The sequence below is a fragment of the Canis aureus genome, chromosome 37 (assembly GCF_053574225.1).
Source record: "Canis aureus isolate CA01 chromosome 37, VMU_Caureus_v.1.0, whole genome shotgun sequence".
Taxonomy (NCBI): domain Eukaryota; kingdom Metazoa; phylum Chordata; class Mammalia; order Carnivora; family Canidae; genus Canis; species Canis aureus.
Genome location: NC_135647.1, coordinates 2,736,431 through 2,749,586, shown reverse-complemented (window position 1 = coordinate 2,749,586; position 13,156 = coordinate 2,736,431). Strand labels below are relative to the sequence as shown.

Below are 13,156 nucleotides of genomic sequence, written 5' to 3'. Positions count from 1 at the left end.
TGCACTATTAGAAATAGTCAATAAACTAAAAAAAAGGCATGTTTCCTTGGCTTGGAAATCCCATTTTAAAATGTTATTTAAAATATCCTGAGAAAAGTTAGTCTTACATTAAAATATCTTTACTAAATTAGGAAGTGTTGTCATCTTTATTATACTCTGTACAATCAAGCATAAGGTATGACTTTCCAATTATTTTTTTCCTTTTGTTTCATTGGTAGATATTTTTGCCTGGAGTTCAAGTATTTTATATATTATAATATAAATGGAATATTATTTTCATTGTACTTCCTATTTCATTACTATGCAAAAGTACAACTTATTCTTTATTCTCCAAGACTGGAGGTTCATATGCATTTTTTAATGGTGTATTTTGATAAGTTGAAATTTTTAAAGGTTTTTGTTTTTTTTGGGTGTATATTTTTTATTGTAGTTTGATTTGCCAACATAGAGCAAAACACCCAGTGCTCATGGGAACATATAATGTTTGTCCTTCTCCGATTGACTTAGTTCACTCAGCATAATACCCTCCAGTTCCATCCACGTTGAAGCAAATGGTGGGTATTTGTCATTTCTAATGGCTGAGGAATATTCCATTGTATACATAAACCACATCTTCTTTATCCATTCATCTTTCGATGGACACCGAGGCTCCTTCCACAGTTTGGCTATTGTGGACATTGCTGCTAGAAACATCGGGGTGCAGGTGTCCCGGCGTTTCATTGCATCTGAATCTTTGGGGTAAATCCCCAACAGTGCAATTGCTGGGTCGTAGGGCAGGTCTATTTTTAACTCTTTGAGGAACCTCCACACAGTTTTCCAGAGTGGCTGCACCAGTTCCCATTCCCTTTTCTCTGCATCCTCTCCAACATTTGTGGTTTCCTGCCTTGTTAATGTTCCCCATTCTGACTGGTGTGAGGTGGTATCTCATTGTGGTTTTTATTTCTTTATTTTTTCCGTCTTCCTACCTTGATAGAAGCGCGAACTCTTCTCACTATAGCATTCCAGGCTGTTCTCTCTTTAAATCTCAGGCCGAATTTGTAGGTTTTCAGGATGATTTGAAAGTTATCTAGGTAAGTTTGTGGGGACAGGTGACTTGGGGACCCTACTCTTCCACCATCTTGCCCCTCCTCCCTTAGACAAATATTTTATAACACAAAATTCATCAAATAAGTTCTCACTATATCTGATTATCTTGAATATTTGGCAAACCAACCTGAGATGCTGAAAAATAATAGGTCTTTTCACTTTCATTCCATTCATTACAGAATGTAAGTTTATCCCCAAAATGGAAGCTCATTAAAAAATTCTTCTCTCAGGTTAAGAAACTACAAAGCACAATTGTAAAATTGCAAAATTAAATCAGGTACACTGTCTGAGCTCTTCTTGTTTGATTTGTCCATTTCCTTCCTCACTTTTGTAGTGACAAATTCAATGGCTTCCTATTCACACACTTTGTTTTCAATAATTCCAATTTACTAAAGGTTTCAAAACTTTAAGTTTCTGTGGTCTTTCCTTCATTGAACACTTGATTAAGGATTCACATCTGATTTTGAATAAATTGCAATAAGAACAAATAGAGGATTCATTCACAAACTAGTCCAATACCATTGTAGGACCTAGATTGATTTTCAAAGTAGTTTTTCAAAGAGTCAAGCATTTGAAAAATCTGGCTGATGTTGGACAGCACATACTGTCATCCTTGAATATTTTTAAATTCAACTTCAGCTTAATCACCAAATATTTGTTGTTCACTTATGTTTGGTATTTTATTAGCTCATCTGTTCCTTCTGCAGGTATTCCTCAGATATAATCTTTGATCATCCATTAATATTTAGAAATGAGGGCAGCCCCGGTGGCTCAGCGGTTTAGCGCTGCCTTGGGTCCAGGGCCTGATCCTGGAGACCCGGGATCGAGTCCCACGTCAGGCTCCCAGCATGGAGCCTGCTTCTCCCTGTGTCTGTGCCTTCTCTCTCTCTCTCTCTCTTATAAATAAATAAAATCTTTAAAAAAATATTTAGAAATGAAGCCTATTTTGCTTAGTATAGGTCATTAAGTTTTCTATGTGATTGTTAACTCTATCTCCAGCAGCCAAAACTCATTTTCCACTGTTGTCCTGGTATACCACCTAATTTAAATTTGGATGTCTTATTTTAAATGAAGTATTATTAACAGTTGAATTAAATTAAGCCTGGATTGGTTTGATATACCTCTGCTTTTTACTTTCAGATTCTGCCACGGTCTGGTCTAGTGTTGTGGATGACACAGGTGCACTGAATAGAATACTCACTTTAACGTGTGTTTGATCTGAAAGTCACCCACTGATAAACCACCTTCCTTCCAGATCCTCTACAGACACTATGGAACTAACACTTCATTTTTACTTACAGTTGGCGTATTGCTCACTGAATAAAATGACAGACATGAGTGGTTAGGGACAGCTATTTCTTCATTGGATGCTTTATGGGTAAAGCCTTACTAGCCACTTTAATAATAAAGCCCAACATTTTAGTGGCTTATTCCAATGCAAGTATATTTCTCATTCATGAAAGAATCACAGTAGATGTTCCTGCTCAGTGTTAGGCATCTTGACTACAATAGTTCAAGGACCCAGATTCCTGGCAACTTATAGTATTAAATGGGTTCCTGTGTTGCATATGTCTTGATGGCAGACAGAACAGAGAACTTCTTAAGGTCTTGGCCAATAAGGTAACACACATCACTTCTTGCTATATTCTGTACTTGATTACAGGCCAAATGACTATGCATGTAGGGCAAAGGGACTAGAATATGTAGTCCTTGAGTGGATAGCCATGTTTCAATTGCCATACCATGTTAGCACCATTTTTGCACCATTTTTGGTTGACAGCAAGCACTCAGTGTCATTGATTCTTAACCTCTTATACTACACAAAAATAAACTCCAGATGATTAATTTTTTTATGAAGTAGATAATTATCATCACAGAAAGGGAAAAGTCTGTCTATTATGACACAAAATCCAAAACTCATAAAAGCAAAGCATTATAGCATTATTTAATTCACCTACAAACATGTGCCATGGTAACCAGCAAAGGTGGCAGGGGTGAGTGGGTGGAGGGAAGAGCTCATGACTCAAAACATAGGTAAAGGTAATCATTTCCTTAATATATGAATGGTGCTTTTAAATCAAGGGGAAAAAAATCCCAACAGTCCAAAAGGTAAACCAGAAAAACACATAAGATGATGATTCACCCAAAGAAGAAATATGATGATTCTAAGCAATAATTTGAATATAAAACCAAAATAAGATACCACTGGCACAAATCAAATGATTTACTGACATTCTGGGATAGGCTATGGCAAAACAAAACCTCATACTCTCCTTTTGAGGGTGTAAATCGATAAACTTCTAAGAATATTTATCAATAGCTCTAGAGATTTAAAAGGAGCTATCCTTTAGCTCAGTAAATCTACTTCTAAAAAATTATCTCACTGATACAGTTCTTGCACTCTGAATAAAAAAAAATCCATTACTTAGCATTGTTTATAGCAGAAAAGACTCAAAACAACCCACAGATCTATCAATAGGGTTATGATTAACTTATGTTTCACTCATACACTGGAAAATTATAGAGCAGTTCAAAATACTAAGATATCTATATGCACGGACATGTTAAGATCCTTTGATGTATTAGATGAAAAATGTAATTTGCATGCACGAATAGTATATAACAGTTATGAAAACCATACACTTGCACATATTTTCAAATGTGTAAATGCATAGAAAGGGTTTGTAAGGATGAACACCCTCTTTTTCCAAGGAGAATGTATGCACCAATTACTTTTGTAATTAGAGAATAAAAATAACTAAATAAGGTGTACCAGGTTCACAACAGCCTTATGTGAGAACTGTGCTACTCGATGGTCCCTTGAAATGCAAAAACTGCCAGTTAGAACTTGTGCATGTCTGTGAACAAGCCAAATTCTGCCAGCAAACTGTGAGTCCTGGGGGGGTCCCTGGGTGGCTCAGCGTTTTAGCACCTGCCTTTGGCCCAAGGCGTGATCCTGTCGATCCAGGATTGAGTCCCACGTCACGCTCCCTTCATGAAGCCTGCTTCTCCCTCTGCCTGTCTCTCTGCCTCTCTCTCTCTCTCTTGTGAATAAATAAAATCTTAAAAAAAAAAACCTGTGAGTCCTGTAGAATACATATGTATTTTATGCATCCTTAAGAAGCGTTTATTGTATTAACTGAACTCCTGAAAGGACAGGCACACTACAAACAAATTTTGCTCAAACCACCGGATCTCCACGGAAGCTGCTAGGATCCAGTCATGAGCAAGCTGAGCTCAAACTGACATCCTTAGAATTTCTCCAGAAAGCCGTCAGGTGGGGTGGAGATGGGCACTCCTACAAGTATCTGCTTTCTAACCTATGCTTGAGTTTGAGAACATCCTTACCTTCTGGGAAATGAGCCTTATTCTAAGGTTGCTCCTGAGAAGAATGTGATTACTACCCAGGATGAAGCCTGGAACCAAGAGCCAGGCTGGCATTGAGAGCCATACTGGAGCTGGAAGGGGAGTTGGAGGAGAGGGCAGGACTGCTTGTCAACTTGAGAGGGGTTGTCAGCAGTAATCAGCACAGCTGGGATCCTCAAGTGAAGGGTTGGATGAGCTCCAGAAGAAAAGGTAGTGTGGAGGCCAGGGCCAGATCCAAACCAAACATCCAGACCTAGTTCACAAGTATTCTGGACATCAGATCAGGGGTCCCAAACCAAGTGGAGACCAGCATCAGGGGAGTTTCTGGAAGTGCTCTGGGTGTCAGGGCACAGGCTGAACACAAGAGCCAAGCAGGAAGTCAGCCCTGTTCCTTGAGACTATTAGATCTGGGCATAGATTGGAAGAGGACAAAGATGACCCCGGGAGGTAAAGGGACTTGAACACTAATGAGTGAGTAACTCTAATAAATTATCTCTAAATTCCATTATTCTGGAGGCCAAACCACATCTCTTAAACAAAAAGGAAGGGGGGGAGGAGGAATGAAAGAATTGTGTTGCAAAATTAGTGGAATAAAACATTAAAAAAATGTCTAGCCCTCTCCAATCACATATCCTCCTCATCTCCAGTGAGCTAAGCTGGCTCCTGGGTTAGCGCATGTAGTGCATGGGCTATGCAGCTCCTCGGGTTCCCTGATCGGGCTTCCGGGCTGGGCCGGGGTACTATGGGCTCTCTTCTGCATTACACTGTCTGTGAATTCACTTTCCTGCCTGGACGTAGTGGGAGAACAGGCTCCAAGCTGGTATGACGAACTGGATGGGTATGTGAATCTGGCAGAACTTCCCACCAAGCTCCCTGGCCCAACAGGCCACCGGCTCGGCTCTGTAGATCTGCAGAGCACTGGCTGGGCTCTCTGTGCAGCTGCTCCCATAGATGGGGCTGTAGGATTGTCTGTGCAGCTCCCCAGGCACTCTGGTTAGGCCTTCTGTCCTGCAAGACAGAGGGGGCTATAGGCAGCATTCGCCAGGGCTTTGAGCTTGCTTCCCTGCCAAGGCAGAAGGACTGAACAAGCTCCAAGGTGTGTATGGCTCATTTGCTGTGGACTTAAATCAAGCTGAGCTGCTCCCTGGCCACACAGAGCCACCAACTCAGCTCTGCAGATGGGCAGAGCCACTGGCTCTAGTATCTACTTGGTTGCTCCTGCAAGGAAGAAAGAATGCTGTCACCCAAGATCTGGGCACTAGTTGCTATAAACCCTACCCCAACTCCTCCATCTCAATCTGATTCCCAGGGATTGAAACCCCCAGATTTCCCCTATGATCCTTGTGAGGCAAGACCCAAGTGGGTCTCCCAGGAAGCATCCCACAATGCTCGATGAGCTAGATGTTCACCCTGAGCTCTCTCCTTTTTCCCACTGGAGAAACCATAGGCCTGGGGGGGAGGGGGGAGCTCTCAGTGCATCGTTGTGCTGGTCTGGGGAGTGTGATGCAATCAGTATAACTGCTCCTCTTGCCCTTCTAATGCAATCCTTTTTAGTCTCTGTGTTCGAGGGGGTTTTTTCAGCCCTACTCCCATTCTAGGATTTTCAAATGGTGTCTTGCCGATGGATAGTTGCTAGCTGTCCTTGTGAGGAGGACTGATGTTGGCAACCACCTGCATTGCCATCTTGATGACATCAATCCCCTCCATGCCTGGTTTCATCTTTAGACCATGCTTTCCTAAAAGTTCCTGACATTTGATCTTTTCCTAGAGCCATTTCTAAAATTTAGCATTGTTTGAAGAGTCTGGGAACTTTCAGACCTAGCAGTTCCTCGTGTTCAACTTTTTCTTTAACTTCTCTCTCTCCCTCTCTCCTTTCCATCATGCAATAAACTGCAAAAAGAAGCTAGATTGCACATTCCATATCCTGCCTGAAAAGATTCTTTAGTTTAACCATCCCGCTGATTCAGTGCCTTTTCTAGTTCCTATGACACCACATGAAACAGTGCCTCTCAATTTTTTGCAACCATGTACAAGGGATTCTCTTTTTACAGTCTCCAGGCATATTCTCACCTACCTGACAGCCTCCATGGCAGCCTCCTCAAGGGCCACAAGGTTGTTAATAGCAACTCCAAGGCTTTTTGCCTTTCTCTAAAAATCTCAAGATGTTCTAGCTTTTCTCTACTTACTCAGTCCCAAAGCTACTCCTGCATGTTTTGGATTTTGTTATAGTAGCAGTACCAAAGTCTATGTTAATACTCTATTTTTCCCCAACAGATTATCTCAAAACTCAGCAGCAGAAAACATCAAATTTATTGTCTTTCATATTTTCTGTGGTTAAGGAATTGGGGCTTTGATGGGATGTGCTATCTTGTAGTATTGTGAGATTTAGATGTCAGCTGGGGATGCATCTATCTGAAGGCTTGAGAGGGAAGAAGATCCACTTAAAAGGTGGTTAATTCACAGGACTGGCAAGCTGAGTTGCCTATTTTTTTTGAAGGCCTCCGTTCCTCTCCATCTGGGCCTCATCACAGGGCTGCTCATCATGTAGCTGCTGGCTTCTCCCAGAACAAGGAGTCCAATTGTCCTTTATGTCCCAGCCTAGAATGTCACTCAGGAGCACCTCTAATGCTAACTCTACTGGTCATACCAACTAATTTCCAACTCCATATGCAAGGAGACTAATGGGTATAAATATCAGGAGGTGATGACAATTGAGAGCCATCGTCAAGTCCGGCTACTATTTACTGTTTGTTGTTTTCTACCATAGCTATGGGTCAGATTTTTCTTCTTTGCATGCCTAGTGATTTTGTATTAGATGCTGGACGTTGTAGAGTATGCATATTTAATACTAGATTTCTTTGCTTCCCTTAAATGCTATTGGACTTTGATTTGATAGGAAGTTATTTATATATCAGGTCAATACATAAGACTTGTTTTTAAGCCTTGTTAGGTCAAGTCTAGCATAGTCTTTAGTTCAGGGCTAGTTTTGCCACAGTATGAGACAAAACTCTCCCGAGTTTCTACTGAAAGCCCCAATGAGGACTCTGCATTCTGTCTGGTCAAAACTTAAACATCCCCCAGCTCTGTATGAGCTTGGGGAACTTTTTAGCATCTATTTCTCTAATTATGTTTTGCCTCAGCCCATGGGGTTTTATCCCATGCATGTGTGGTTAAGTATTTAGTAACAGACTCTGGCCATGCTTTGCCTGACTTCAGTGAAGTTCATCGTCCATATCCATAACTGAGGATTTGAAGACAAACTTCAAGGGAACTCTTTGCACATTTCTGAGGCATTTTATCTCTTGAGTTGCCTCCTCCCTGGCACTCAGCCTCCCATATTCCAGCCACCGCATTCCCCCTAAACTCTGCTTGTTCTCCTCAACTTAGAGAAAATGCTGTGTTTTGCCTAGATTCTCCTTCCTGGGCTGCAGTCTGGAAAATGTCTCTGAGGAGGTCAGAGAGATTCTATGGTTCACCTCATTTATTTCTTCTTTTCCAGGGATTGTAGTCCTCCACTGTTTGTTGCCAAGTTTCTGAAAACAGTTGTTCAATACATTTTGTCCCATTATTTACAGTAAGAGGGCAGTCTTTCAATTATCAGAGCTGGAAACAGAAATCTCCTTTTTTCCTACTTATGTCATTCATTTTGCTATCTGAGTTTACCGTTTGGGTTCACTCTAGTTCATCTCCTTGAATTAGGCTTTGAAGTAAATTAATTATAGGGGACTTCAGTATATCTGGAAAATCCCCTTTCTCTTTCAATAAGTTAGTAGCCATGTAATACAAAAAATGATCTCATTTAGTTCAGGGCTAGTTTTGCCACAGTTTGAGGCAAAACTCTCCCAAGTTTCTACTGAAAGTCCCAGTGAGGACTCTGCATTCTGGCTGGTCAAAACTTAAACACCCCCAGCTCTGTATGAGCTTGGGTAACTTTTTAGCATCTATTTCTCTAATTATGTTTTGCCTCAGCTGGGTGGCTCAGTGGTTGAGCACCTTCCACTCAGGGCATGATCCTAGAGTTCCTTAATCGAGTCCCACATCGAGCTCCCTCCAGGGAGCCTGCTTCTTCCTCTGTGTCTCTGCCTCTCTTTCTGTGTCTCTCATGAATAAATAAACAAAATGTTTTAAAATAAAAATAAATAAAAATTTAAAGATGTCAGCTGAGAGTAACTTTAAGAAAAAGATAATCAAGTTATAACATGGCTATACTTATAAAGAAGAATATGCAGGCACTTATAATTACCATTTTGATTTGACACTCAGTCAACAACTGATATCTGTTATTGTATTATATGTACGTACATATGTATATATGTGTACATATAGATATGCATATATGTATGTATATATGTGTATATATACACACATACTTTGTACATAATACATAATAAAATACTTACTATCTTATGCTGTGCAGAGGAAAACTGATATTCCTAGCAATTGTACATTTAAAATGATCTGTCTGTTTTTCTAGCGTCAATAGAGAATATCAGCATTTATTTTCTATTTTTGCATAGATAATTGAATATATTCTTTTCTTTGAAAAGAAAAGGCTCTAAGAATTCTAAAGTTCAAGATTTTCTTAGAGGGTATCTGACCTGAATCATACAGTGGAACTGCTGCGGACTTCATAATCTTTAGTCTGCACGGATGATGCCCTGAGACATAATCCTTCTGCTCAGATTTTCTTCAAGACATAGAGCAGGAATTGAAAATGGAATCAGAATCCAGGAAGAGCCATTATGACCACATTTCCTGTTAGGCATTTCGGTCCTGATAGGAAGAATAGACTCAGAGAATATCCTACTACAAGAGAGAAGGTAGAAGAGAGGTAGTTGTTAACACTTCTTTCTTTTTGGCAACAGCTATCTAAACCTCTTTTCTAGCGTCAAAAGCATGCAATTTGATCATTTCACAAATATTTTTTCAAAAATATTTGCATCGTGGTAGACACTCTTCTAGATAAAAACCATAAAGCAATGAACAAGATAAACAGAAGTCCCTGCCCCTGTGGAATTTACACTCTAGTGGCTGAGGAAGAAAACAGACAAGATAAATAATGAAATACACAGTAAATTAGGAGGTTGTAACTGTTACAGAGCAACCTAATAGTGATTACTATGAAGTCCAGCAAGATAATGTGAGACCTCATCACTAAATAGGAATGTGTGTGTACCTGTATACACAAGTTAGTGTCTGTGTGTGTGTACACGTGTGTTAGTAAGCAGGGCAGGAAACTGCCACATTGGTATATGACCGAACTGGGAAGAAATGAAAGCTTATTCTTATAAGTATGTTAACATACATTAACCTGGAAAATAAAATTAGCTAAAGGAAATTCAATACTCCTACATATTATCACTCATGACTATTATTTTATTCTCTTTTCTAAAATGGCTTGGGAACAGCATCAACTTTCTGGGTACCAACGTGGAAATTGATTTTGAATAATAAATTATGTACTTTATTTTAGCAGAATGTATTAGATTTAAGGGTTCACTGTAAAGTTTTAGTTTTTAGTAAGTAGAAAACATTTTTTAAAAACCTGACATTCCAGGGGGACTTCATAATAAAAAGCCCACACCTCGTTATTTTGCCATAACAGAAGTCTTCACTCACTGGACACTCCAGCCAAGCCCTCCAGATCTTTAGCACATTCTGGTGTGTGGAAGGATACTCTTAAAAATGCAGGAATCATTAAATTTGTTTTACGGAGGACCACCTCTTTGAAAGTAGAAGAGACAAAGGAATCCCATAACGTAACACAACAAAATCCCACCAAAGGGACATTTTTTCTCGAGTCCAATGTGATATTTGTGCCCTAAACAATTGTGAGGAATCAGCAAAGCAGACACTATAAAGCACTTGGAGGCAGTGTGACTTTAGGGATACACAAAATCCAGTATCTACCAACAGAGAACTATAGCAAAAGTCATTGGCATATGCTTTCAGGCAAAATAAGTGATTATGTTTTGTATAGGCATGTCAGATGTTCAGAGCCTTTCTTAAGGGATTCAGAATGGTACGATATTTTTCATCCTGTTATAATATGGTTCAACAAAATAAAACTCGCACACTTAAAAGCTTCAGGCTGACTAAGCCCATATGACAGCCAATTCATTCAAATAATAACTATCATCAACAACACAAAGAAAAAAATCAGCAAGATCATGATGTTAAAAGACCTTGAAAAAAATTAATAAAATGAAATAAATAGGTTTTCTTCCTCCAAAATAAAAACTATATTCCAGGTGTTAAACTGCTATGGAAATTATAAAAGAAATGTTAATAGGAAAAACACACAACTCATCAATAAAAACCCAAAGCCAACTATATCTTGAGCCAAGAATCAATTGCAAGCCATGATAGAGCTATTGAAGTTTTTAAAAAGTCATTTATTGAAGAAACAGATATTTGGCATAGAGATGGCTGAGCCAGAACACCCTTTGTAGGTATGTGTAGTTTTTGAATAGATGTTACCAATAGAGGCAGCAGTCATTATTCCCTCTTACTCTCTCTCTCTACCATTCTCTACCTCTCTGTCTCTGTCTCTGTCTCTGTCTCTCTCTCTCTCACACACACATACACACACACACACACAATTGCAAAGTAGATTCCCAAATATATTAACCCTTTACGGTTTTACTTTCCATTTTTCTCTTTTTACTGAGTTATTTTCCCCACAATTTTTTTCTCAGTAAGTATTCTCCAAACTAGGCAACTAATGAAATCATACAAATGTACACCCATGTCAGCAAACACGGACCTTTTTTTCCTTGGTTTTTGTCTTCTACCCATACTGGTTACATCTCTAAAGCAGTCTTTTACAATGTTATTCAAATAACAGGCCACCAGATATTGTTCCCTCTAAAAGCGCACCTGTGACTTTCATCAAGTCTAAAGGAAATTCTGTGAACACACTACTGCTGCTAGGTTCAAGAGTCAAAGAGGGGACAGGGTTTTATGAATTTTTCAGATTGCTGACCAAGAAATATAGTTCATTTCCTACATTATACCATTTAAAAGTGAAGGTCATAATATTTCTGGAACAGAAATTTGGTAAATTTAAAAACAAACAATAGCTTTCTTTTATTTCAATACTTTCTCTGGTGTTTAAAAGGAAATACATTATCGAGGCCTTTTGCCAACAATTTGTTAATAATAAAATGAATAAAAGCTAGTGTGTTGCACAATTCCTTTGCCAGTAAGCAATGAATAAGTATAATCTATAATGTCAATAACTTTTGCAATAATATTTACAGATTTTCCACATAACTGATGGTTTATTTCATCCTCACACAGACAAATATGTATAAGACAAGCCATTGTCCCCACCGCATGCTTTTGTTATCTTGCTGAAATGTGGTGAAATGCATTGCAGTTTCAGGTGACTTCAGGAATGTTGAGAAATACTTTGTCCATTCCCTGAGAAAAAGCTTCATAATTTTCTTCATATGAATTCCATTCCCAGTTGATTCACTCCTGTATTAGCATTTTGAGACCAAAAACTTTTCAGCAGACTGTTTTTCTGGGGTGAAACTCTATTTAATCACATGCTGTGTTTTCTTCACTTTGTCCCCATTGTCGTTGGTTAGAAGGAATTAGGTGATTTTGAAAATTTATAATCAACAATGGCTACTTGCCTCAATTTGACTAAGGGATCGTCACCTGATCAAAGGAAGAATCTTCAAGTCACTGATGGTTGCCAGCACCAAAGGATGCATATATGAAGATCCAAGATCAATTTAGGTTATATTGTACTGTGTATTACTTTACCAGCTTTATTTGAGGGTCAGCTGTGCTGGGAAGCAGTTGGGTGTACTTACAAATCAAGTTTGCAAGTATCTAGGTTTCCCTGTACATGTTCAGAAATGCAAAGATGATAACCCTGTCTGTACATTTTGAAAAGAGCAGAGGTAGTTATCCTATATAAGGAGGAACATAAGGGATTTCCTTCCTTCCAGTCACCTACTGTCCTGGCCAGCTCTAGCCATGGACCCACACAGACCAGAGCCACTGTATACAGAGACAGTGCCCATCACCAAAACAAGAAATTGTTTTATCTGCTACCACAGTGACCCCATTTCATTTCCTAAAGTTCAGAGACCACCTCCACTTTGGGCCTGTGCAAAAAATCCCAAGGACAAAATGGCAAAACCCAAAGTGAAGGTTCTTACTATGTTTACTCACAATTATGAGACACAAATCTTGACATACTCCTGCCTGTGCATGTGATATTTATTTTGACAAGAGTCTCCTCAAGTCAAGGTTATTTATTTTATTTTTTATTTTTTTAAAGATTTTATTTATTTATTCATGAGACACACACACACACACACAGAGGCAGAGAATGAGAGAGAGAGGCAGAGACACAGGCAGAGGGAGAAGCAGGCTCCATGCAGGGAGCCTGATGTCCTGGGCCAAACGCAGGCGCTAAACTACTGAGCCACCCAGGGTTCCCCAAGGTTATTTATTTTAAACTATAAAACATGAAGTCTTATAGATTTTTCAATGTCAATGAATATAGCTTTCTAAATACAAATTATTATACTGAGGGAACATTGTGAAAAAAATAAATAACCAAGTCTCTAAGTCAGGAACCTGATCTCCAAGACATAACTTGAGCCTTTAGACTCAGAAACTCACAGAAACTTAGAAACCCAAATTGGAGAAACACTGTGTTTAAAATTAAAAGTTGTCCTTT

At 39.1% G+C, this 13,156-nt stretch overlaps 2 protein-coding genes across 5 annotated transcripts in view; one reads left to right on the top strand and one right to left on the bottom strand.

Moving 5' to 3' along the window:
* Positions 1–9,269, bottom strand: part of SLC17A2 (solute carrier family 17 member 2) — a 76,649-nt gene extending 67,380 nt beyond the window's left edge. For 3 of the 4 annotated variants that reach the window (XM_077886265.1, XM_077886263.1, XM_077886268.1), the window contains exon 1: positions 9,051–9,269. The gene's annotated coding sequence lies outside the window, so the exon portion shown is untranslated. The remainder of the gene's footprint in view (positions 1–9,050) is intronic. The other variant, XM_077886272.1, reaches the window with a different exon arrangement.
* Positions 1–13,156, top strand: part of TRIM38 (tripartite motif containing 38) — a 44,563-nt gene that overhangs the window by 15,604 nt on the left and 15,803 nt on the right.